General features: G+C 41.9%; 1 long non-coding RNA gene across 1 annotated transcript in view; it reads right to left on the reverse strand.

The window, feature by feature from the left end:
- Positions 1 to 2207: 2207 nt before the first annotated feature.
- The window catches only part of LOC146789461 (uncharacterized), a 155651-nt gene continuing 130185 nt past the window's right edge, over positions 2208 to 27673 (reverse strand). The window contains exons 3-4 of the long non-coding RNA XR_014970100.1: positions 3184 to 3327; positions 2208 to 2335 (exon numbers count right to left, since the gene is read on the reverse strand). This is a non-coding gene — a long non-coding RNA (uncharacterized LOC146789461). The remainder of the gene's footprint in view (positions 2336 to 3183; positions 3328 to 27673) is intronic.

The following is a 27673-nucleotide window of genomic DNA, read 5'->3' on the forward strand; positions in this document are numbered from 1 at the left end:
TGGGGGCAGCCGGAGGCCTCTGGCCTTACTAGTCCCCAGAGGTTGGCCATTCCTGCCCAGAGACTGAGGTTTTGTTCTTTAATCTAATTTCCCCTTTAGGAGTTGAAATCCCCCTAAAACCATATGGGCTACATAGATGTTTCAAACGGATCTGGAATCTGATGACTTTTTGCAGCCAAAGCCACAAGCACAATGGCAGAGTTTATTAATAAGCCAGTACTTGTTCCTCAGGGGGCACTTGGGGGCACAAATGGGCATTCCAGTGCTCTTGGGCTCATAGATGGTAGAGGCTCACCACTTATGTTTCCAGGAAGGCATCTCTGCCTCTCTACAGCCCCATGTGATGATCCTCTGGTTTATCTGTGATTCTGACCAGTTGAATAGCAAGTAACCCAGCGCCCGTCTGGGTCATTCCATCCATTCAGAACTTCAACCAACTGAACCTTATTCAAATTATCCTTCCCAATAGAGGCAGTACAGCTGGTTCCTTGTCCTGTTGTCTAGAGCAGCACCGATTTCTTCAGTGCCCCTGACTTACCTCCAGCCTGCAAGGAAGACATTTACCAACAAAGGCTCTGTCCCTGAAAAAAGGAGTAGGAAGGGGTGGAGCAAAATGCCTTCTTAAGGCAGATGGTCCCAACTGCATTTACGCCAAGTCTCTCAGACTAAGGAGGAGTCTAGGTGGGAGGGACAATGTTGCCTGGAAAAAAATCACAATCAAGAGCTCTCTAACTGGAGCTATGGGGGCAATAAATGAGGAAATTGGACTTGAGAAGGAGAGACTGGGCACTATAACACTCAGTATCACAATTAAACACTGAATCGATAGAAACACTGACATTGCCAGCGGAAATAACAGCAGTATCAGAATCTGTCAGGGTACAGATTTTCTGCTGTTCCTGTCCCCAGTGTTTTAAATGGGTCTCCTACAATTGATTTGAATGACCCCATTTTACTTACAAGTTCGCCCCCGGCTGAATGGAAAAAGAATGATCAAATTTACACTACAAGGCTAAACAATAACACAACGAGGGCAGTTGTTTTTTACCACCCGCAAGATTTAGAACTTAGTAAATTAATGACTGGTCCTGTAACCTGAGGAGAGTATAAAAAAACATGTAACTTAACTTATATGATCATTTAAATAATCATCTGTCTTTGCTGGAGGGAATGGTTACATGTTTTTGTGACTGTTTTAGACATGTTCATGGCTCTAGAAACAAGTCTTATTGAGTTTATGGATACTATTAAAGGGCCTGGGTAAGTGAACCCACCGGTGAGTGTCTTTCTTACTCCCAGGCAATTACTAGACCAGTGGAGAGCATGGCCCGCACACAGTCCAGTGTGCGATAGTGAGTTCAGGATGTAACAGAAAGTAAATAGGGCACATTTAGAGAACCATACCTGGCAACAAGAGTGAATTTAATTTGCTCATAATTGCAATAATGCAGGGTAGTGGTTATTTTTTTGCTGGGTTGAATACAGTGATATGGCAAACTATACACATGGAGAGTTTACAAAAAATGCACATGCAGTTACTGCCAGAGGCTATACCCTATGTCATTATTCTAACAAATGTACACCCACTATGGGCTCTCCAAAAAGAAGTGTGGCTGAATATATCAAATTAAGGGCCCAAATTAGAGCTTTGCGGAGAGGGTACTCCAGCTCAAAACCCTCTCTGCCAAAATGAAGGTTCGCTAGTCTCATTTAGAGTCCAGCGGACCTTCAGTATGTCAACGGCCTAATGGCTATTTTAGGTTTTGCTATTTGTCTGTCTGCCATATTTAAAGCAGGCAAACACATTTCAAGATTTCACTATCCTTCACAGCAAGGTAAAACCTGGCAGTAAGATCTAGTGAAAACTGCAAAATGACCCCTACACCATGGGAGAAAACTCCCTTGGGAAGGGGGTCATCGTTTTTTTTTTCATTATTATTTTCAAAAGCAAAATACCCTCTTTGGGATTTTGTTTTTAGAAAATAAAAAAAGTGATTAAAGTTTGACAGACGTCAAATGGGTGCCACACCTGACCTATTATCCCCAATCAGGTACAAGAAACTTGTGTATCTGACTTGTGCACTCAATTGGCACCTGCTGCCAAGGTGCAGTCCAAATACAGGACTTTTACAAATTGGATTCAAATACAAGGGTGCACCATATGATGAATCAATCATTTCATTTAGAAATAACCAAACAGTCCAAAGTTATTTTTCAAAAAGTGAGTATAAATCTTCTTTTATTCTGTCGGTGCTTGTATGTAACAAGTATGTACAGCATAAAAACGGCAAAAACAGCCAACGCATTTCGTCCTAAACATAGCACTTCTTCAGGGCTGTAAAGCAACATATATAAACATACATTAATATGCATGGATAATATACACATAACATAAAAGCATAACAATTGTGTGGCATATGAATTGCAAATGCCTCATTATAATCCATAAGACACACAGGTGATGGACTGAATGCAGAGCAAATCAAACATTCATCCCCAGTCAAGAGATGTGGGTTAAATACATCATTATATTGCCACCCCAGTTCAGACCCACCCATATGCAAATCATTCTTTACCCTGTGCCTCATGGGAAGAGTCCAGCCCAAACTGCCAAGCCAGGTCGTCCCTAGACCAGAAACGAGCATCCTGGGATCGGTTTCGGTGCATCACCCCATATCAGCCAGGCTAGCTTAAATCCAGTAGCACAGTGAGCCCGGGACCCACATCTGGTCATACCCTGTGCACTTAGGGCAAGAAAGCAAAAGACACACAGATCTCTGTACTGGGGTGAATGTATGACATTGTTCTGCATCCTGTCCATCTAGTTTTCTTTTTTCATTATAATCCATGACATAACAACAAAATGACATTACGACACATTTGTTATGGATTTAAGACCATTGACCAAACAAGAAAAGACAAGTTAAGTCCTAATACCACAAACTATGCGGTTTTGTATATTAAAAAAACATGGAGCATTGAGAGAAATCATTCAATTAGTTTAACAACAACAGGGATATCCAAACGTATCCCATAAATGGTGACGTCCTCCTTTGGTTTATACATATTGGGGACATGTAGAAAAGAAACGGAAAAAAAGAAACTCAATAGGAAAAGGTAGACAAAACCAGATTAATAAAATAGATTAGAAAAATGAGGTAGCTGGAGATTCCAAATACTTACTACATAGAAACCAATCAACTGGATAAGTGATGCCGTATGTTCAGACAGAAGATTAAGTGGAAGCGATAAACGTGTTTACTCCAAGATGTTCCAAAGTATTCCAAATAAATAGGATGTGGGGTCCATTAACCCCAATGTAGGCACCTATCAAAATCAGAGAGATTATTTGAGCTAGAGTGGGAAGCAGTCTTGTTAACGAACCAACCCCTAGGTGGGTAAAGATTCCGCTATATTGACAGAGCTATCCATCAAACTTTCAATGCATTTACAGGAACTGCTGTGACAGCGGTTCCTGGAAATGCAAGAAATGTCCACTAGGCCACCAGACATCTCTAAATCAAGAGGGGGAGGGCGAAAGGGGGGATTGGCAACTTTTGTGACAATTCTTTATCCAGTGTTCATTCTCAGTGCATTCCTAACTATTACCAGCTGGTGCACATATAATCTGCGGGACATAACCAGCAGCAGCTGGCACAGGTAAGTGTGGTATGGGCGGGGCAGGGCGCGAAAGGAGGGGAAGCCAACGGACGATGGAATAGGTGTTACTTATTTATTTAATCATACCTATTCCGTCGTCTGTCGACTTCCCCCCCCCCCCCAGCTCCCTCCTCACCCCCCCGCACTTACCTGTGCCGGCCGCCGCTGAAAATAACATCTTGCTTAGACATTTTTATTACAACATTTTTTACCATTAAAGTGCAGAGGTAATCGATAAGTGGGCACCTGGACTTGGGCCTTTAATGAAGATTATGCAATTATTCTCCTGGTTTGATATGTGGATATAATGATAGACACAAATACGTTTTAGCACATTTTAAACATAATTCCTGTAGACAGGCGTTTAAGAACTTTGTGATGAAGTATAGCCTGGTTTTTGCTTCAGAGGTCTGTCCGTCTAATAAGTGCTTGTCCCTACTTTTATTAGAGGAAATATACGCAGTACTTTAGATCACTTATTCTTAATTTCAGAGACAATTTCACCTGCCGTGACCCATTTTAAGATTATGCAGACTGCGACAGCAATCACAACCTGTTGCAATTGTGTTTAGGACTTGTATCAAACTTTAAGGCAGACTTTGAAAGAAGCAGTGGGATTGCTTATGGAAATAATAAAGGGGGGTATTGAAAATATGGTCCATGGTACACTCAGGCTAATTACTGTTTGAGTTATTTAACAGAAATCTAGTACCACCCTCGTGGTATCTGGGTGGTCTGGTCCAACCCGAGACGATGTTGAATGCCTTTGATTCGGTTTGCAAATCATTGAAGTCCATGCTAACTGTTACCCCAAAGGTTCAGTTTTAGTCTTATGAAAGTACTATTTGACATGATGTAAGTTTCAAATGTTCTTCCAAATGATTTTAGTTTATGTTCTGATGTTAGATAATGTAAGGATTAAATGTTTTTACTGATTATACTTATTTTCTTTTAAGGCCAGATGAGACAAATAAAAACGTGACTGGCTGATTGATACAGTGCTTATAACTTCCAAAACTGGTGTATCAAGTCATATATAAAATACAAAATATATTTCATTATTACCAGATCGATAGCCATGATAAAATATATCTAAAAAAGGACTTTTCTCTTGCCTGGACAAAGTAAGATTGAGCCAAGTTATTATTACACAGGCTTCGTCTTGTGTAGTCTCCAATTATTGGCAATTTCATTCACAGTTTCCTGTGTTTCTTAACATTATACACTCACACAGTTTGTCTCTGAAAACTAACAATTTTAAACTGCACCTGCCAATATTTCTTCATGAGTGCCAGTTGCCACAGGAAACGGATATGTCATTTTCTCAAGAGTTAACTCTAACAATTTTTTCTTTCCTATAAAACAACTGTACAGAAGGTGATTTTTTTCTTTCAACAACTGAAAAAGGTTGCCAAAGTTCTGATTTTAAATCAAGAAAGCTGGACCCTGGGTATGTATCCAGTCCCGGGATGCACTATCTTGATGCGTAATTTCATGTAATAAACAATCTTTTTTTACAAAACATATTTTATTGTTGACATCCAATAGAAGACATGGGCCACAGAGGTCACCCATTTCCAACAAGTAAAATAACAAATATATGGATCAACATTTCCAGTAATCAGATTCCACAAAAGATACCTTTTAATATAAATGAAGAACATGAAAGAAGAGAAAAAAAAAAGAAAAAAAAGAAGGGAAACAAAAAACAACTGTGCCACATTATTTCTCCTTGACTGACATATGAGTGATAAACAATCTTGACTTCGTTTAAACAATTTCTTCCATATTTTTATTCCAATGTCTCCATTCTTTATCATTCCTACCAACATACATTCAACCAGAAGTTCAATACAGTGCCAATCTAGGCTTTCTTCAAACAGCATATGACAGGTTTTCAATTCCCCATAATCGAGGTGAAAGAGTTTTTCTACCCAATGCATTTCAGGGCCACTGCCCTTCGTAAGGGGTAATTATGGTAAAAGATACATTCATATCTGGATGGAACCGAGCATTTGTATCTAAATAAACACCCTCAAACAAAATATGGTGCACGTACCTTAACCCAGAATGCATACAAATTAACGCACTCGAACTTCAACCATAGAGATTGATGGTCGTTAGAGCATTAGTAAGAGTTTTCTCTTACTTCACGATATTGCAATACGCAACAGCAAAATATCAATACAGCAATACTGATTGGATTGCTAGGGATTGCTGGAGTTGAAGAAAGTGATTGTCATATTTTTGTGGGAAGCAAACTAATATATAAAGCTGTCTCACTTGCCTTCTACTATGGATTTTAAATGGCCATGATTCTCAACATATCAATAATGAATATTCGAACTTTATGAACTATGGATCGAGTCTTCTTAGATCAATAAGAGACCATATAGAACCTCATTTTAATTCCATTACGGCTGTGAAGAACATTATAATTATTGTCTTCTGAGTGCTATGCTATTCCAAGCGTGCAATGACTTTCTTTAGGGTCTCAATACAAATAAAACTGCAATTTTTGTCCTGAAGAAGGTGAAGATCTATCAAAACTTTCACCTAAACGCGATGTCTGCAGTTTTTTGTGTATTTTTAATCTATTTTATATATATATTGTTTTTCTATGATGTGTACAAAGAGAATGACATTTATGTATCAATGAAACTATTTTTTTGACATGAGTTGGTTATTCTATGTATTTACACTTTAACAATATATGAAAAAATTATGTTAAAGAATAGTTTTCAATAAAATATGATATATTTGATTATATGTTTGATATTGAAAATTATTGAGTTTCATTGCATCACAATACAGCCATCTGTAAGTAAAAAGTTTTTTAATTTTTCAGTTGTAATCTACTTTTGTTGTCCTTTTTGTAGAAGTTACTTATCTCACATGATCCTAATTTCTGAGTGGCTTGCACGATCTATTTATTCTTAGACCTCGCTCGCTTTCTGGTTTATTGGAAAGGGATCTTTTTACTTTGCATTTGTTAATTTACTCAGCCTTTCAACTAGTCTCTTGGTAAAAAAGTTGGAATCACTGCTCAAAGTGTGCTTGGGTCTGTGGCACAAGCAGTTATTGAGATGTTTGAGTTCCTTTAGAAATATACAACTTGGCTCTCCAAGCTATATCAGGGGATGATTTTTCCCTTCTTGATGGAATTAACATGGTCCTTGGGTAACTGGTTTAGATTATTCTTGATCACTTTGTGGAACTCTGATGTGAGTCTAACTGAACCTACATTCTTGAAATATTTGAGGTTGCAGATTCATTTCAACCTAGACCTCGATTGTTTAGGGAATTACCGCCCAATTTACCCACTTCCAGGTCTTATTAAAGTGACAGAAATGCATGTCAATAAATGCCGATCAGAATTCCTGGAAGCAAACTCCATCCTTCACAAAACGCAAATGGGCTTTCAGCCCAAACACAGCACAGAAACTGCCCTTATGGATGTGGTTGAGGAGACTAAAAAGAGATTCGCTCAAGGGACCACGGTGGCCATCATACTCCTGGTACTCAGTGTGGCTTTTAATACTGTAGACTGCACCACGCACTTAGATAGGGTTGGTAAGGCCAAAGTTACAGGAAAAGCCCTGGACTGGGTGAGCTCTTTTCTGAGGGAACGAACATTCCAAGTCTTTGACAAGGACTGCTCATCGGAAACCATGGCAGTCATTGGTAGGGTTCCACATCTCTCTGCCGGTTGTACTTCCGTCCCGGCTGGTCTGGGAAAGGAATTTCACAGAAGTGGCATATACATGGATTCATGGACCTTTCTTCCCCACTGCCACATTTTCATGTTGTGCTCACTTACCAGGTCCACGAATCCAGCAGCGTACTTGCTGCTGCCATGCAGACACCATAGAGGACCTCGCACCCTGAACAGAGCCTCACCCGGCTCCGATCTACTGGTACGCTGCAACTTTCCAGGCTACCATTTGGAGCGAATCCCCATCGGACCTGAAAAGGTTCTGTCTTTCCATGTATATGCCACTTCTGTGAAATACCTTTCCCAGGCCAGCCTGGAAGGAAGTACAACCGGCAGAGAGATTGATCACTACTCAGCTATCTTGCCTACTAGCCCTGAAGAAGTCGTGGGTTTGCCACCTTGACGAAACACATGTTGGCTGGGCAATCGATCTACATTAAACACAGAGAACACGTGACACTTGGAGTGTTCTTATATATTATCTGGTCTACTGTCTGTATTGTGTTTTCCAAATATTTCATAGTTTTAGATACGTGGAACTTGTTCTGCAAACTACGACTACGTGTGCACAGGCATCTTGTACAAAAAAATAGGACTCGAGAGACCTTCATTGGCGCCCAATCTCTCAGTGAATAGAATTTAAATCACTGTGCATCTTCCACCAAGCACTGCAGGGTCGAAGGCCCACCAATTCTACAACAATTTGCTCGCCATTACATCCCCAACACACCTCTGTGATCCTCAAATCTCTATCTGGCTACAGTATCCAGTGTTAAGCAAGCAAAAAGTGGAAGGAGATTCCTTAACCTAAATCCAGCAAAGTTCTGGAACTCTCTCCCCTTAGCTACTCGAGCAACAGATACAGAACTAGGCTTTAGAAAAGCCCTTAAAACCTGACTCTTGGAATAGGCATTTCTCCTTGACTGCCTCGCTGTTCTTTAGGTGCACCTCTCCGAGCTAGCACTGGGATACCTTTGGGTCACCAGGTGCTCTACAAATCCCAAAGCATAGCATAGGATATTATAGTATTTCTCTAGGTCTTTGGTGCAGATTTAACATAGTCTACATTTATCAGCTGCTTAGAATGCAAAGGCCTGTGCAATTCCTCTAAAGTCATATAGTTGTAAAACATGTAGAGTTTTTCATAAAAGCTGTAAAACACCATAGTCTGAGTACAGTTCTAGCTGAGTGATAGCTTGGCACATTTACTGTTGGTCTGGTAATATACAAGTTTATAGGTCAGATAGTTTTTTTGAAGAAGATTTGTCATAGAGGTCCCTTTTACTTTAATCACTCACTTATGCTGTTACTATTGATCATACCTTAAGAGTCAAAGTTTGCCATCCCTAATGTGTCTTGTTAGACCCTCTACAATCTTGATTCCTCTAAACTAAATGTAGATCGTAATGCAGGTTGTATGAATGAAAGCCACAAAGAAGGTTTGTTAAATTCATAGTTTTGATTAATCACCATTAAATAATAAAATAAAAAATAAGCGAAATGTTGACATCATGCATCCTGCGCTTGACAAGACAATTACCGGAATATACTGCCATCTTTAAAAGACAATTGGAATTGATGGAAAAGGATGTTACATTGGAGGCAATCTTTTAATCAAATAACATATCAAAAACAAGGAAGTCGCAGGAAATGGATTGAGGAATCAATTAATTTTACATTTAAAGTGAAGAAATACTGAGGTCCTGATAATGACTTTGGTAAGTGGGCTGGTGTGCCGTCGCCCAGCCTTAGATCGCCAAGTCTACCGTGGCTGCCTACGAGATTCCGAGTTATTTTGTAGTCTGGCGGGCAGTCAGCTGGTGCGGCGGTTCCACAGGGGTGCCTTTCAAAAGGCTACGCAATGGGAGCACCACAGCCTGGACTTTGCTGTCTCTGCAATGCAGGTACTAGGGGGGGCCTGCATACAGCATGCATCCCCATTCACAGGGTCAACACCGGGCCCTGTAGGGCCCCCTTTCTTTCCCCACTGCCACATTTTCATGTCGGGCTCACCGCCATGAAAAGGCTGGTGGTGGGAAAGTCGTAATATTGCTTCCCCTGACCGCTGTGTAACCTCCAGGGATCGCAATCCCAGATCCCTAGCAGTTGCAGTGGTCTCATAGCAGTCCAGCCACCAAACTCGTAATTCGGCAGTCAGACCGAAGGTGCGGCAGTCCCGTACCACCACCACAACCCCATCGCAAGTATGGTAGTCCTTTGGACCACCGTACTCATAATCAGGCCTTAGTGTTTCAATTACACAAAAAGTTACGTAGTCCAACACAAATTCTGATGTGTGCTTCATGTCGGAGGCTACATATTTTACTAAAGTGGACACAAAATTAATGACTCGATACTCACCAGAGGCAGTGGCGTATTCCCTTGGCTTCTCACCTTTCTGAGCGAGACATTGCGTCTTTGATACTTAAGGTGGTAGTTTGTTAACTGAGCCTCACCCTTTCCAAGTTGAGTGCAGCTCCTACTTGAGGCCCATGGAAGATCAATGGTAAAGGGTTTCCTTCCACATCACTCAGCCTGCTTCAGCATATATGTAGTTGTGGTTGCTCAGTGAGGTGCAGAGGGGTGCACTGATGAGAGAATGTGGAGAGATATAGGATATAAACAATTGGCTCTTCTTGCTGTGCCTACCGTTTCTTGGAAACACCTTTTTCCTGAAAGAGTAGGCTTGACTAACCTTGTAAATCCCTTTTAAGTATTCATTTCCATTTTATTGTTTCAGTCATCACTTGTTCCCTGAATGTGTGTTCTCTTTTACTTCAGCAGACTTCCTTTTGTATTCTTTCTTATGGAAGATCTTATGGTGGACTTTTTCTCAACCCTGATTCATGGCAGTTTTGGTGCTTTCCTTTTCAACCTCTACATTAACTAACAACTATAGAAAAAAAATATCAGTATTGCCAATTCGTTTTTTCTGTCTTTTGTGGCTTTTTCCTCTTAACTGGGCACTCTTAAGGATGCATTTTATAAGTTTCACATGTATGTTAACTGCAGGATGCCACCATGGCTACTGGGAGGAATCACCCTTCCTTTAGATAATCCTGAAAGAAACTAGAGAGACTTTCACTGCATACAGTTCTTCCTAGTGCCAAAGGCCGAATGTGCCTGTTTGGAAGATAGTTAAAAATTACTTTGTCTTGAGAATTCCGCCTTAAGACAGGCCTTAGCTATAAGGTCTACTGATATTCTACCAGTCACTTGAGGTGCCCTATGTTTTCCAGAGAATCCGGTTAGGTTAAGTGACTTTTTATTTTCCTTATTAACCATGTTGCTTTGTGCCCAGCACAATTTACTCATGATTGAGCTTTGGTGGGTTTCTTAATCATTTGTCTTACTGGGCCTGCCTTAGCCTCTCCTTTGGTTACGACTTCAGCTTCCTCCTTGAATAGTTATGACACATTCATGCCAGCTTTTAAGAAAGTGTTTGAATGTCTATATGTGGAACATTCCACTGTGGAAGCTTAATGCAATATTCAGCAAGATGGAAAGGATGCGTTGACTTATGTCACTCATTTTTACCTATTGGCAGCAGACGTTACTTAGGTTGAGAGAACCCCAATGATATTATTTTATATGGGATAGAAGGAGTCAATCAAACATGAATTCACACTCATCGCCCAACTTCATTTTCTGAACCTACTGACACAGCCCTATCAATTGAATCTAGACAGCTGGAAATAAGTAAGCAAACAAAGAAGTCTCAAATGGGATTTTTCAGTTTTCCCCAAATGCAGTCTTTTCTTTTCATAGACCAGATAATCATCAACATCCACCTTCCCAAGAAAAACCTATGCAGCTAGGAAACATCAGAGGTCTGTTATCAGAGAACAAAAAGGAACAGTGGTGGAAAGGGGAATGGACTCTGCTTATATTGTGGGGATTCTGGGCAGAAGATCTCTCCCTGTCCATACTTTCTCAAAAGGAAGTAGGTAAACACCACACTTCAGAGGAAGAGAAGGCTTCAGATGTGTGATGGCTTCATCCACTATGAGTGGATGAGGCAGTCAATTTTTGATCTTATCAAGTGTTTTGAAAATGGAAGACTGGAAGATTATTAATATTCCAGGACTATTGATTAGCAGAGCCAGTGGAAGGTTTCTTGACAATAATTGGGCTCCAGCAAAAGAGAGAGAAGAAGATAGATGCCTGAGGCAGTCCACTTAGTTGATGGTTCACCATTTGTTTCAAGAATAGTAAGGGATTTCCTTTACAGGTCTCTTTTGGAGAACATTCAGATATGCTTTCTGTTCATATAATAGCCTCTCCTAACTATGCTGTGATTTTCATATTTCCTTGTTTGAAGGAGGCACATTCCATATCTCAATTGGACTACCAGAACAATATTGGTATCTTCACAATTTTGTCATGACCATTGCTTCTCGAGGTCACTGGTTTCCTACTATTTAAGAGGTGAGCTTCAACTTCAAATCTAATTGTGACTAATGCCTCTTATGTGCCTTTTGAGCACCAAACACTTACTACAGTTTTTGCTTAAAACTGCTGACATCTGTTTGCTTCCTTTCGTACCTGTATTGCAGAGGACGTTGTGGCTGTCCTTTGTGGCTTTTTCCTCCTAACTGGGATCCACTTTAAATAACACGACACATTTGAGCTGAGATTTACAAAGAAAAGGAACTATTGTAACAATATACATCAGGTAACAGATGTTATTCAATTCACCAAAAGCAACATTCACCAACATTTATTGTTAAGCATTAATCATTTGAAGATATTGAACTTTGGATGTCCTGTAATAGCATTTATACCAGGATTCTTGGTCTACGCTCAAATTTCAATTCTAATGTCTTACTTTCAGAATTTGTAAACATCTGCAGAAGAACGGAACTGTGATGTCCTGTTAAACACTTTTTCTTCAAAATAACTTTAGAACTATTAGTATTTGCTGAATGTTTATATTGTGGTATCAAAAAAGGAATATGGACAACATTTTTTTTATATTTACTGACAATTTTCAGTTCTTAATGTCATTTCCAGATCTTTCTATTCAAGTGTGTAATCATTGGTGAAACTGATTTGGAAAGCTTTCATGATACCATATTAGTTTGCATAATTCCACCCTGTCACCAATTTCAGTGGTGCTTATGAAGGTTATCAAAAGATGGTTTTCCAAAAAGATGTCTAGAATAGTAACACAGATAGAGGTGCAACACATTGAATGTTTTCACAATGGAAAGTCCCGTTCAGATTTCAAAATGTCCCAGGTCTTCATTTTATTTTGCTTGTTAAAGACAGAAATTCAAATGTCACAGCGAAGACAGCCAACGTGTTTCGTCCACACAATTGGACTTCTACAGGGCTGTAATGCAATAAATACAAACAATGCATAAATCTAAATGCCCATATAAGGTGTATCCAAAACATAAACCTAAAGATACTTCAATTACATAAACAACACATGGTTGCCTAACACAAATAAAACAACACATTCCCCAAGGACAACAACACAGCACTGTAAGTGATTTGAAACCATATGGGTTTCACATATTAAAAACAATGAAATACTGCCCAATGGAGAGAACGTTAATAATCCATGTGTGGTCAATCATCGTAACCAGATCAGGAAGGATATTGTCAAAAATAAATCAATAACAACATGATTGCAAAATTCAAGAGCATGTGATATCATGCGGAACAAAAGATCACATAAAGATGTTCACACGTCAGCAATCATAATCAATTCTTCATAGTATTACTGGGAACTATTGCATCATAGTAAGTACTAGTCAAAAAAGGGTGTATTGTCACAGAAAATCAGTGATTACATTGAGTTGCACACTTCAAAAACATGCAACCTCGTATGGAGTAAAGATCACATAAATAGTTTTGTTGACACAAACACATTTATCAACAACCATCATGATTTATTCTTCATAGAGTCTCTCTTTAAAATTAATTTAAAATTCATTATATTATGCTAAATACCAGTAGTGAAATGATAGCGAGGGGGTGAAGATCATATGATATGTTCTACATCAGCAGCAAATATGATCTACATAATCAAAGTTCTGCTACATACTGTACTTGGTTAGATTGTCAAATCCTCTAGAGCTAATAAGCTGTTCAGTGTTCACACACCTTCATACAGGTTCCCTTGCATGAGTAGGTAAAAACTGTAACCCGTTTTTGAACTGAGGGTCTCATATAGTTCAGGCCATTCAGCCCCCTGTAGTTACCACCAGGCAATTCAATGTGAGGAACGTTGTAAAAACCAATTAGGGACAATTATATACATAGGGGAAATGAAGAAAGCATTGACATATGTATAAACATCCCCAATTTGTGACCACAGTGTATTGTCACAAGCCCCATTAATAAATTGTACAAAGATAGACAAAGCAAAACAAAAGCGAATGCATTGCCTCCGAATGTTAAGTCATATCCCACCCTCCAAAGGCCTCATATCCTTTTATACCTGCACGCCTCAATTTATGTGAGGCAGAGGCAAAGGCACGTCTGTATCTAAATATTCAAATCAACTAAGTGCCGTCATATAGAACCCCCCAGCTATGTTGTGTTACTGCACATCCGAAAAGTAATCCTGCAATGATGTGCATCTGACACTGAACTATAAAAGGTCTTCATACGGCACAAACAGTCATGGAATGTCATTCTCTTCTTTCAAATACGTATGTCACACAATTCTGACATCAACATGATAAACACATTTGTTGGAATTCAGCACGATTGTTTAATAGTAGCGTAACACATAGAATAAGAAGTCTGCTAAAAAGGCACTTTGGTTAATGAAATCAACCTCTGATCAGTCATAGTAAAATCACATAAAATAATACGTAAATGTCAGCTGAAGTCCAAACACACCCTTAAAGGTTTCACCCCAAGACAACCGTAAATGGCACTTTGGGAGAAGAGTTGAATCACATTTAAAAAGAGCGGTGCTGTTGTTTGTATCGAAAACACCCTGAATGAGCAGCCAGCATAATAGAGTGATACATGGAGAAAGCTGCAATGCTGCAACTCGGCGTCCCTCTAACACCGTTGTCAAACTCCCCCAATATTGTATGCCAAAGAGGGATATAGGGAAGGAGCAAAAACATTCAAGTCGCAGGCTTGAGTGCCCAATAGAACGTATTACCACATACCTTGATAAGTGCCGGTAATAGTCGCACCCCGCATTCCCTCTCATCTTGTAAAGTGCAGGAACAAAACAACCAACCCCTTGCTTACGCCCCCCTTTATAGAGGTCACAATCATTCAAATGGATTATACCTGTCCTCAGACAGTTGTGAGCAAATGGCCAAAAACCCGCAACATTATCAGTCATGTCTAAACGAAGAAAAGTGCACCGTGCAGATAAGTAGACAACCATTTCTCATCCCACAGATCGACAGCAAACCTCATTTGATAAGAATGTCATGTGTGGCCCCATGTTTCCAAATATCAGATCAAAATAGAAAAAGCAATTGCTTATAAAATTTACTCATAATATATCCCAAAAAGATCTACTAGGAAGTAAGTATTGTTATAGCTGGCCTCACAGGAAAAATAAATGTATTCCATGGGAGGCCAAAGTCCGTAGATTGTGGTGCACATCGAGATCGACATTTCATAAGGATATACTGTGGGACGGATGACAGTTCGGCTTATGCTGACCCTAACTAATTCGACTGGGATATCACACCCTGTGACCGTAGGGCATCAAAGAGCCATGTTAAGAAATCATTCCTAATTCCCTCGATATTGCGAGAAGCAGCACCATAGGCATAGGCCATGAGCGAAAAATGGACAGGGTTATTCTTGACGCCAGGTATCAGCCCAGGAGCATCTTGACAACTAATTAAACGTGAACTATTAGTTGCACAAAGAGACAAAAGGCAATTTCTAAAGGAAAAATGGGAGAAGAAAATGTTAAGAAAAGAGGAAGGTAATAAAAGTACGCAATAATACACGTTATGAAGAGGACAATTCACACGGGTAATTCCACAAAGTTCTAAGCCATGGTACTCAGCATCATGGCAATTCCACACATTATTTCACAGATCAAAAATACATATTATGCAGAGGACTGTTTGTATCTGCGATCCAGCAGGGCACCAAAGGCATCATATCAATTACAAAACATCATTTCACAAATCAAAGAGGTAGAGCTCCTTTCCTGTATATGAATTTGGGATATTTTTAACACAAAATAGTGGAATTCCTCATCAGTATTGTGGCCGATTTCCACACTACATAGGTGATCCAACATGCCTCATTTCACCTCAAAAGTAGCAACCTACCCCCCCACCCCACAGGATTGGGGGTATGTGGTCAATGCCATGGAGACATATATCAGCATTGTAAACATGGTGTTCCATCATATGAAAGGTCATGTGATATTTCATATCTTTGTTCCTTAGAGCACAGATGTGTTCTTGATTTCAAGCACCTCACTGTGGTGCCCACATATATTGTTATATCCGCAACCAATGATATATGTGACAAATTTTGTTTTGCAATTGATGAAATGGTGAACCGCATGTGTCTGTTTGGTGTTATCGCAAAATTGCTCAGTCTTATTTTTTCCAAATCTACACGTGTTGCATTCTTGACATGTGAAGAATTCCCTTGTCAGGGTGGAAAGCCACGACTTTCCCTTTGATGTAATTACATAGCTCGGGCATAGCCAATCTTTTATGGTTTTGCCCTTGCGAAAAGTCACTTTAGGCTTGCTGGACACATTGTCCCTGATCCCAGGTACTTCAGTGAGTAAGCGTCAATGCCTCCAAAGTATTTTATACATTTCATCATTGAATATTGTGTATTTAGTAACAAATGCCAAGTGACCTTGCCTTTTGTTTTCCCATTTTGTCTTTTTTCTCAAGAGGTCCTTTCTTACTACCTGCTTGATCTTTCCCTCCACGTTTTTCAGGGTTCTGTCCTCATATCTCCTAGCCTTGAAACGTTGTTTTGTATTTTCAATATTGGCAGTGAACGTCTTTCAATCCGCTACAGTTGCTCCGTATGCACATCATCTCACTAAAAGCTATATTATTGATCATTGACTTGGGTTGAGCACTGGTGGCATGCAAAATGCCAATACAGGCTGTGCTCTTCCTGAACATGGTATCTGTGTCGAGACCCTTCAATATAGAACAAAATGTCTAGACAGTCAATCCTCTCTCTGTAGTAATTTATGGTCAGACTGATATTATTAACATGAAGACAAGCATATTATAATATAGGTTGGCCAACCGTCACCTTCCAAAGCATGATAATGTTGTCAATATACCTCCCCCAAAAGACAATAAAATCAGTCCGGAGGGGCATTACTGTCCCAAGCATGCTCCCGCTCATACCAGCCCATAAAAAGGCCAGCATAGGAGGGAGCAAACCGGGAGCCTATTGCAGTACCAGTAAAGTTTATGAAGGAAGTAATTCTTTGACAGAATGATGTTCATCATCTCAACGATCATTTTGTTGTGTTCCAGAACATTTGCAGTTTTAATTTGGAAACTTTTTGTTGACAACTATGATATAATGTCTGCACAATTACCACTTGTTCACACACTTTACCCTCACGGAATCACTTATTTTGTGATCCCTTCTTTCCCTGTCGCTCTGGGAACTTTGTGTATGTATTTTGATTATGTATTAGATGTATTTGAGAACATGACAGTGTGAATAAATAACACTGTTCAATCTTTCATTCTATGTATGTTTTTTCTAAATGTGTGATTATTCATCTTAAGCTTTGTGGCAAAGTACACTTTACTGGGACCACTTCCCATTGATTTAGTTCTGGGTCTCTCAAAAAGTTCATGTAGATCCTTAGTCACCTTTTCCCTGATTACATCAATGTTATGGTGTGTGTCTGAAGGCGTAAACTTAGAGCGTTGATTAAGGTCACTATCGCTGTTCACATTTTTAAGAAAGTTCAATCTATCCCTTAACATATCAATATACACCGGTTTATCATCCATCAAGGATAACAAAAGTTGTAACTTATCATTGGCAAAGTACTTTTGAAGTGTGACCCCATTCTACCATCTGGCCATTTCCAGTTTTCTCAATCATTCGGACGCAATACATTCACTTTTGTGTAGCTTTGTCTATCCCTGGGCAATTTATTGGTTCACTGATAACACATTGACACCCAAAATATCCCCATACCACAATATTGAGTCATCAATATAGATGTCAAAAATATCCACATCCTATGTTTATAAAGATAAGCACAAAAATATCAAAACAAAAATATCGATGACATAAATATAGATGTAAAAAATATTGTTTTTATATAGATATAAAAGAAAATAATAAATATTAAATAATAAACTTTAAAAAAAATAGATTTAATATACATTTAACAAAAAGAAATAAAAAGAACTCAACCTAAAAAAATTAAACAGACCTATATAATAATTATTACATATAACTTTACTGTAAAACAATAAATAAACTATTAATTTAAATATATTTTATAAGTTTAAACATATATGAAAATTTAACAAATAAACATATATACATATACCAATAACAAAAAATGTATGTTAAAAAACACTATTATTAATTAAAACATTAAACTATTTAAAAATATTTAAACCGAAATTTCCCACTCTAATCAATGCAACAGTAAGGAAAGTGCTGGATAGCGGAGGGGTAAAAATTACTATTCCCACTCCAGTCAGTGCAACAGTAGGCAAAGGGTTGGATAGCGGAGGGTAAAAACTTAATATACCCACTCCAATTAGTGCAACAGAAGTGAAAGTGTTGGATAGGGGAGGGGTAAAAATTACTATTTCCACTCCAGTCAGTGCAAAAGGAGGGAAAGGGTTGAATAGCGAAGGGGAAACAATATATAATCCCTCTCCAATGAGTGCAACAGTAGGGAAAGTGTAGGATAGCGACGGGTTAAAGATTACTATTCCCACTCCAGTCAGTGTAACAGTAGGGAAAGTGTTGGATAGCGGAGGAGTAAAAATTACTATTCCTACTCCAAAGGAGTGCAACAGTAGGGAAAGGGTTGGATAGAGGAGGGGAAAATTACTATGCCCATTCCAGTCAGTGCAACAGTAGGGAAAGTGTTGGATAGTGGAGGGATAAAGATTACTATGCCCATTCCAGTCAGTGCAACAGTAGGGAAAGTGTTGGATAGTGGAGGGATAAAGGTTACTATTCCCACTACGGTCAATTCAAAATTAAAAACAAACAAAATATCAACAAAAAGAATTTTAAAAAACCCAAAATAAATTAAACAAATATATAAATATGTAAAAAATTAAAATACAAATATATTTAAGATAAGAGAAAATTAAACAAATATTATAATGTTAAATACATCTCACAAATACCTACAAATATTATATTAAATAAAATATACAAATATTTTCCAAGCAAAGAAATATTTTCAGTTACAAATTAAACGATGTAACTATTTAATTTTCAATTAATTATTTAATAATAAACAACTAATTATTAATTAATTAAAAATACATTACTTCCCCACCATTTACCCTATAAACCCCACAACCTGCACCTAAAATTACACAATTTCAATATTTAATTTTCAATTAATTAATATTAATTGGGGGGTGGAGCTTGCCTTGCCTTAAGATGGCCGCTGCCTAAGTGTGCTCCATAAGCCATCAAACCTATCCATCAGAAATCATGCTACATCAGAGCATCAAACTAGATGCTCTTTGCTGTCCTATAGAGAACTCAGGAAGTGCTACCCGTTGATGCATTCATCGCGACTGTCCGGACTGCTGGCGGACGGTGCTGGGGTGCGGCCTCGATGGACCTGGCGGGGACCTGCAGCATGGCCTGCCATCAGCGACGGTGTCGCGAGACACACTGCGGCGGCCCTGAGTCCTGCGTTCTTACGTCTGCTGGGGTGAGGAATGTGTACCCGACCCCACCAGCTGACTGCTGAGCGGACTGTGCCTAACTCCTCGGCAGCCGGGCAAGACACAGACGAACGGCCCGGGAGAAGTGGCGCAGCCTTGCCTTGGACGTGAGGGGTGGCCCTGAGTCCCGGGGCAAGGGCCTTATGCAAGTTGGAGTGGGAAGTGTGTTCCTGGCCCTGCCAGCAGACAGCAGAGAGATCTGTGCCCAACCCGTCGGCGGCCGGGCGAGATACGGGAGGACATGCCCGAAGGAGTGACACGGCTTGGCCCTAGTCGAGAGTGTTGTCACATGCTTCCAGAGTGACGACTGTGGAACACTGTCTGCAGGAGCCCAGCTGCATCTTCTACCACACGTGAGGGGGCAGAGGCGAGATCTCCAAAGAACTGGTGCCCTCGTCTTTGCAGCGGGCCGTGCAGTGAGGCCCAGTGCGACGGCTGGGGACTGGTGAGTGGGGGCATTGTACTCCGGCAAGCAGATAAGGGGCATATTCGGATGACACTGCCGAGCGGGGGGATTTGCTGAAGCCCCGATACCTAAGGATTGCCTGGGGTGTGCCCATACCCATTATTTTGCATTCTATGAACTGCTGTGCTTTCATTGCGGCCTGTGGGTTGCCCCCCCCATTTTCCTGCTCGATCTCCCACTGTGCCACTGCATGCCGACTTTCTCTTCCTAGTGGATCCTTGCTTTGCCCTGTGGCACGTACTGGTATGCAGGGTGAATTGATCTGTGGGGCCCTCACCTTCGTGTGTTGCGCGGCTGGGGTGCTTGTGGTATCTATGGTGTGGCCTGGACCCCTTGAGATCATGGGCAAGCTGGATAAATCACAGTCTAAGCTGCAGCTCGAGCAGTAGAAGTCGAGGCATAAGGAGGGAGGCGCTGACATGGCCCTTGAGGGGCATAAAGGCACTGCTGAGGAATCTGAAGGGGACATTCGCCATATTTTGACGGCCATGCAGAAAAGCTTGCCCACCATCAATGGTAAAATTGACTCCCATGCCAATCGGATGGACCGCATGTCTGAGCAAATTGATAAGCATGCCGAGCGGTATGGCAGAGAGGCAGGTGTCCGAAGTGGAGGATGCCCAGATGGAGACAGACAATATCCAGAAACAGATGGGGAAGCTCTTAAGTGCCCTGTGGGATAAGGCAGAGGATTTGGAGGCTAGTTCGAGGCGCTGTAATATCTGCATCACAAGCTTTTCTGAATCTACAGCCATGGGTAACATGGAGGTATTTGTTGAGCAGCTCTTGGTGTCACTTCTGGGATGCAACACATTCTCTGTTTAACGTCGAGCACGCTCATCGCTCCCTTGGTCCCAGGCCCCCTCCTGGCCCTCCTCCACGTCCTGTGATTGCTAAATTATTAAACTATAGGGACAGGGACGCTGCATTGAAGCAAGCCAGGGAGATATGCGACCTTCAGTTTGAGGGTTCTTCGCTCTCATTCCTCCCTGACTTTACCATGAAGGTGCAGGAGGCGTGGCCGCAGTTTGCTCCTTTGAAACGTCGACTGAGGGAGCATAGCCTGGAGTATGCAATGCTATACACAGCCAAATTACGGGTCATCATGAATAGCAAATCAAGGATATTCATGGACCCTAAGTCCCTTCAGAAGGCCCTCAAAGAGTACACCAAATACTGATGGGTGGAAGAAAGATACGGAGGAGTTGGCGGATGCGGCTGGAGGCAATCTGGAGGAGTAAGACTGATATAGTTGTAATTTGTTCCACTTTCACTTATCCGAATAGGTATGTTGTAAAGGGTTTGTTGATCGAGGTGCACTAGAGGTGGAATGCAGATGCCTGATGCCCCGAGCTTGGATGGTTGATTCTACATGATTGTTCAATGTTGAAGACAGTGGTGTTTGGGACATATATTGTGACATTATGCACACCATTAATCTCTACTGGCTCACTTTGTCCTAGCTGGGAGGCTTTAAAGATGGTAAGCAGGGGACTGCCTCATCTCTTTTTGGGTCCAGGTATTTGCTATTCTCTGGAAGTATAAATTGTGTTTAGATGGCTACGTCTTACTTCTGAGTTTGTGGGAATCTACACGCTGAGCTGGTAACATCCGCCCCTGTGTGTTGCCCACTGTATGGTACTTACATACTTCTCGAACAATGCATCGCTATCTGGGAGAGGGTTGGAGACACATGGCTGATATAGATAGCACAGACCTAGCAATTGTAGCCTGGAATGGCGCAGGGCCAGGGTAACAGAGTTTGCTTTCTAACTTGGAATATCAGGCCCTTAATGATTTTAGGAAACTGCGAAAAGTGGTTGCTTATCTTACTCAACACGAGATTGATATCGCACTACTGCAGGAGACCCATCTGCCCATGGATAGAAAAATGCTCATGTACAGACGTTTACATGGTCTCTTTCAAGCAGCGGGGTTCACTACACACGCCAGGGGGGTGCTCACCTGGGTTAATCCCAGATCAGCGATTACACTGGAGGCACTTGAGGCGGACCCAGGGGGCAGCTACGTCATTTCTAAATGCCCTTTGGCAGCGACCAGAGCTATTTGTGATGCTGCTACTCAACTAGAATTGTTACGATATCTGGCAGACGCGCTCCTCGGCAGTGAGGGGCTTCACCCATTACTCAGCCCTGCATGACCTCCGCGCTAGAATCGATTATTGATTTATTTCTAGATCTCTGTTCACTCAGATACGCACTTGCACGATTCTCCCCCGCTCTTTTTCTGACCATTCTCCAATAATGTTGGACATAGAGAGCCCGCAGAAGAGGCCTGCTCACTTTACATGGGGGTTCCCGCCATTTTCTCTGCTAGATAGTATTTTTAAATCTCAGTTGGCGAGAGACCGGGTGCAGTTCTGGCGGCTCTGCTGCGAGATAGATGGGAATTGGGCAATGTGACTGAGTTCCGCGCTACGGGGGGTTAACTACTGAGGGATCCAACTAGAATAGCTGATAGGTTCAGCCAGTACTACTCCTCTGTCACTTCTTAATGTAGACACTAAGCTTTTTGCTAAAATCTTAGCTAACTGGCTCGCCCCACTGGTACCGTTCTTGGTTGGGCCAGAGCAGTCTTGATTCGTGTCAGAGCACAATTTGTCATATAATCTCAGGACCGTGTTTAGAGCGATACAGCATATAAAGCCGGAGAGCAAAGCTGCTGCAGTCTTTCTCGATGCAGAAAAGGCCTTTGACTCTGTTGAGTGAGCCTTCATGCAGGCTGTTTTGAGCCGGATGGGGGTGGGAGAGGTTTTCCTACAGCTGATGGCGGTCCTATACAATTCCCCTACAGCAGCTTCCGTCGCAATGGCAAAAATGCATGTTGTGCATTTTCCTGCACTACATGGCAGGCACCACGCAGTTCCTGCCACCTGGTGCAGGGAACTGTAGGGGGAAATCCATAGGTGCCCCCAAGTGCACAATTCCCATGTCCCTGCACAAGGGGGGGCGGCAATGGGCCCCCAGAGTACATCCCCACCAGCCTTTGAATGACAGATGAACCGCCATCGAAAGGCTGGCTTGAAGCAGCATCCTAATGTGGCAGACGGTGCCTGCTAGGCACTGCACCATTCTAGGTATTCTGCCTGGTCCGACAGGCAATCATAACGATTGCCTGTGTCGGACCCGTGGTGGACGGGTTTTCTGTCTGCCAGCACACCGCTCGCCATCATTATCTGGCGGGCGGTACTTTGCCGTACGACGGCGGTGAACCCGCCTCAGGCAGGCTGCTGGTAGCAGGTTCACCGCTATCATAATGACCTTCATAGTTACTGCCCCCATCAAGATCTCGAGAGGCACCTGCCTATTATCGTCTCTGCTGTTAGACCTGGTGGCAGAGCCCTGGCAGCTGCATTAAGGGAAAATCATGGGCAAAGGGGGATCCACTTCCCTAAATACAATCTCATTGTGTCATCCTTTGCTGATGATACGCTTCTGTATATCAGAGACCCAGAGTCTAATCTATCTCCGCTGCTTGATGAGGTGGTGAAATACTGGGAGCTCTCTGGCCTTTCAAAGTGAGGCATGCTCTCCATGAGATACTTGGGGAGGACATGTTGGAACTGCCTGAGTTAGTCTCCTTTTCTTTTCCTATTGCGCGTGGCTTCCCCTAGCAAGGTTGTTTTCAGCATTTATAACATGACACAGGATTACCGTAGGAAACATTTCACCAAGGCTGGGTTAGAATGGCAGAATGATCTTGGGGTGGCTCTCGATGACACCACTTGGCGATACTGCTGTGAGGTCACACCGTCTCATACATTTTAAATTCCTTAATAGAGTCTAGTATATGACGAAGAGGTTGCATCAATATGGCCTATGAGATACCGCAGATTGTGAGCGCTGCAGAGCCAGCCCGCTGGGTTCTTGCATATTGCCTGGTTGTGCCCAGCGATCGAGAAGTACTGTGAACTAACTTTTTGAACGTTGAGCGAAATCACTGGCTTTCCGTTGCCATTGGACCCGCTGCTGGCCCTACTGGGTTACACAAGGCGATTGTAGAAAGACACGCACCGATAAATAGATATGGTATTATTGCTTGCAAAACTCAGGATTGCGTTGCGCTGGGCTCGGGGGGCGGTGCTATCTGTTTCAGACTGGTCAAAAGATATGGTTTATTGCAACACACAATCTGAACTGTATAGTGATTTACTACAGCCCCTGAATCACCCTTAAAGCTTTTGGGGTCTGCATCAGCACTACTTGGTTCGGAAGGAGACGAGGGAGACTGAGGGTGATGGCCCTACTTGATGGCGTCAATTAGGCTGGGGTCTTACACCGCAGTTTGAGCTGAAGTCCGACCAGTTAACCACTGAATGTTTCGGATTTCTTTATGCCCAAGGCTCTATTAATAATAGGGGGTTAAACGTCGACAGATGTATGTTTATGCATTTCTTATGTCCCTGGATGCGTTGATGTATCTCCATGTAACAGACTGGGTGGATGCTTAGTAACCATTACATGACTGGGTACAATGTTCAATGCTAATGTACCACTGTAACTGCTTTTTTTTTTGTTCCCAATAAAATTTTGGGGAGCTTCTTTTTTTAATATTAATTAACAACTAATTATGAATTAATTAAAAATGAATTACTTCCCACCCCATACTCCTAAACACCCCACAACCCATTAATTATACCATTTCCGTATTAAATTTCAATTAATTAGCGTTAATTAGCAACAAATTAATAATTAATTAAAAATAAATTACTTCCTACAGTTAACACTGTAAAATATTAATTAAATAAATATTAATAAATCAAAACGATCATTAATTTGTCATAATTAAATTACTTCCCACCCTTTTCCCCTATACAGAACTATAAAACATAAAATGTGATTAAAGTAAAATTGATAACTACTAAAAATGTAATACATATATTAAAAAACATAATCAAAACTTATACAAAAAAATATATAACATACATTTAAAATATATACTAAAAACATAACACTAATTAAAAAAACGACATGTTAAACAATTATATTTTTCAAAATGATATTATTGACTTCTACATCTTTAAAAACGATATTTCTTATCTTGAATTCGATACTCCTGACCACGATATTCTTGTTGTCGATATTTCCCACTGACAATATTTAGGGCTCGATATTCCTGTACTTCGATAATTCCAACACAATATTTTGTCTGCCCACACAATTTATTAACGAAGGTTGTGACAATACACTGTGGTCACAAACTATGGGCCTTATTTATAAGTCTCTTCCGCCGCCGGTGTATTACTTTTTTTGACACACCAGTGGCGCATTTTGCTGCACCATATTTACAAGGACAGGAAAAGCCACCCTGTGTGGCTTTTCCTCTCCCTGTAAATACTGCCCCTTAACATGCAACACCAATGGAACCTGACACATTTCCAGATTTACGAGAAATCATAAACCTGGAAATTCGACTCAATGGTTCGCCTCCCCAGGGGAGGCGTAATGAGGAGAAATGTATTCATTTCTCCTTGTTTTTTTAACTTTTTCTATGCATGCTGCATTTTGCGTTACAACAAACAAATGATGGACGGAATGCTGACAATGCATACATTCTCCCCCAGTCAAGAGATCTGGGTTAAATCCATCGTTCTTTTGCCCACTACACCACCCCCGTTTAGACATGGCCATAGGCAAATCAGTCTTGACCCTGTACCTCATGGGAACAGTCCAGCCCGAACTGCCAAGCCATGTCTTCCCTGGACCGGAATCAAGCATCCTAGGACCGGTTTCTGGCTATCAGCCGTCATCAGCCAGGATAGCTTGACTCCAGTGGCGTAGTGAGCACGGGTCCCACATCTGGGAATACCCATCCCACTTAGGGCGAAAAGCGTTACAACAAACAAATGATGGACGGAATGCTGACAATGCATACATTCTCCTTCAGTCAAGAGATCTGGGTTAAATCCATCGTTCTTTTGCCCACTACACCACCCCAGTTTAGACATGGCCATATGCAAATCAGTCTTGACCCTGTACCTCATGGGAACAGTCCAGCCCGAACTGCCAAGCCATGTCTTCCCTGGACCGGAATCAAGCATCCTAGGACCGGTTTCTGGCTATCAGCCGTCATCAGCCAGGATAGCTTGACTCCAGTGGCGTAGTGAGCACGGGTCCCACGTCTGGAAATACCCATCCCACTTAGGGCGAAAAGCGTTACAACAAACAAATGATGGATGGAATGCTGACAATGCATACATTCTCCCCCAGTCAAGAGATCTGGGTTAAATCCATCGTTCTTTTGCCCACTACACCACCCCAGTTTAGACATGGCCATATGCAAATCAGTCTTGACCCTGTACCTCATGGGAACAGTCCAGCCCGAACTGCCAAGCCATGTCTTCCCTGGACCGGAATCAAGCATCCTAGGACCGGTTTCTGGCTATCAGCCCTCATCAGCCAGGATAGCTTGACTCCAGTGGCGTAGTGAGCACGGGTCCCACGTCTGGGAATACCCATCCCACTTAGGGCGAAAAGCGTTACAACAAACAAATGATGGACGGAATGCTGACAATGCATACTTTCTCCCCCAGTCAAGAGATCTGGGTTAAATCCATCGTTCTTTTGCCCACTACACCACCCCAGTTTAGACATGGCCATATGCAAATCAGTCTTGACCCTGTACCTCATGGGAACAGTCCAGCCCGAACTGCCAAGCCATGTCTTCCCTGGACCGGAATCAAGCATCCTAGGACCGGTTTCTGGCTATCAGCCGTCATCAGCCAGGATAGCTTGACTCCAGTGGCGTAGTGAGCACGGGTCCCACGTCTGGGAATACCCATCCCACTTAGGGCGAAAAGCGTTACAACAAACAAATGATGGACGGAATGCTGACAATGCATACATTCTCCCCCAGTCAAGAGATCTGGGTTAAATCCATCGTTCTTTTGCCCACTACACCACCCCAGTTTAGACATGGCCATATGCAAATCAGTCTTGACCCTGTACCTCATGGGAACAGTCCAGCCCGAACTGCCAAGCCATGTCTTCCCTGGACCGGAATCAAGCATCCTAGGACCGGTTTCTGGCTATCAGCCCTCATCAGCCAGGATAGCTTGACTCCAGTGGCGTAGTGAGCACGGGTCTCACGTCTGGGAATACCCATCCTACTTAGGGCGAAAAGCGTTACAACAAACAAATGATGGACGGAATGCTGACAATGCATACATTCTCCCCCAGTCAAGAGATCTGGGTTAAATCCATCGTTCTTTTGCCCACTACACCACCCCAGTTTAGACATGGCCATATGCAAATCAGTCTTGACCCTGTACCTCATGGGAACAGTCCAGCCCGAACTGCCAAGCCATGTCTTCCCTGGACCGGAATCAAGCATCCTAGGACCGGTTTCTGGCTATCAGCCGTCACCAGCCAGGATAGCTTGACTCCAGTGGCGTAGTGAGCACGGGTCCCATGTCTGGGAATACCCATCCCACTTAGGGCGAAAAGCGGTACAACAAACAAATGATGGACGGAATGCTGACAATGCATACATTCTCCCCCAGTCAAGAGATCTGGGTTAAATCCATCGTTCTTTTGCCCACTACACCACCCCAGTTTAGACATGGCCATATGCAAATCAGTCTTGACCCCGTACCTCATGGGAACAGTCCAGCCCGAAGTGCCATGCCATGTCTTCCCTGGACCGGAATCAAGCATCCTAGGACCGGTTTCTGGCTATCAGCCGTCATCAGCCAGGATAGCTTGACTCCAGTGGCGTAGTGAGCACGGGTCCCACGTCTGGGAATACCCATCCCACTTAGGGCGAAAAGCGTTACAACAAACAAATGATGGACGGAATGCTGACAATGCATACATTCTTCCCCAGTCAAGAGATCTGGGTTAAATCCATCGTTCTTTTGCCCACTACACCACCCCAGTTTAGACATGGCCATATGCAAATCAGTCTTGACCCTGTACCTCATGGGAA

The sequence above is a fragment of the Triturus cristatus genome, chromosome 10 (genome assembly GCF_964204655.1).
Source record: "Triturus cristatus chromosome 10, aTriCri1.1, whole genome shotgun sequence".
NCBI lineage: Eukaryota > Metazoa > Chordata > Amphibia > Caudata > Salamandridae > Triturus > Triturus cristatus.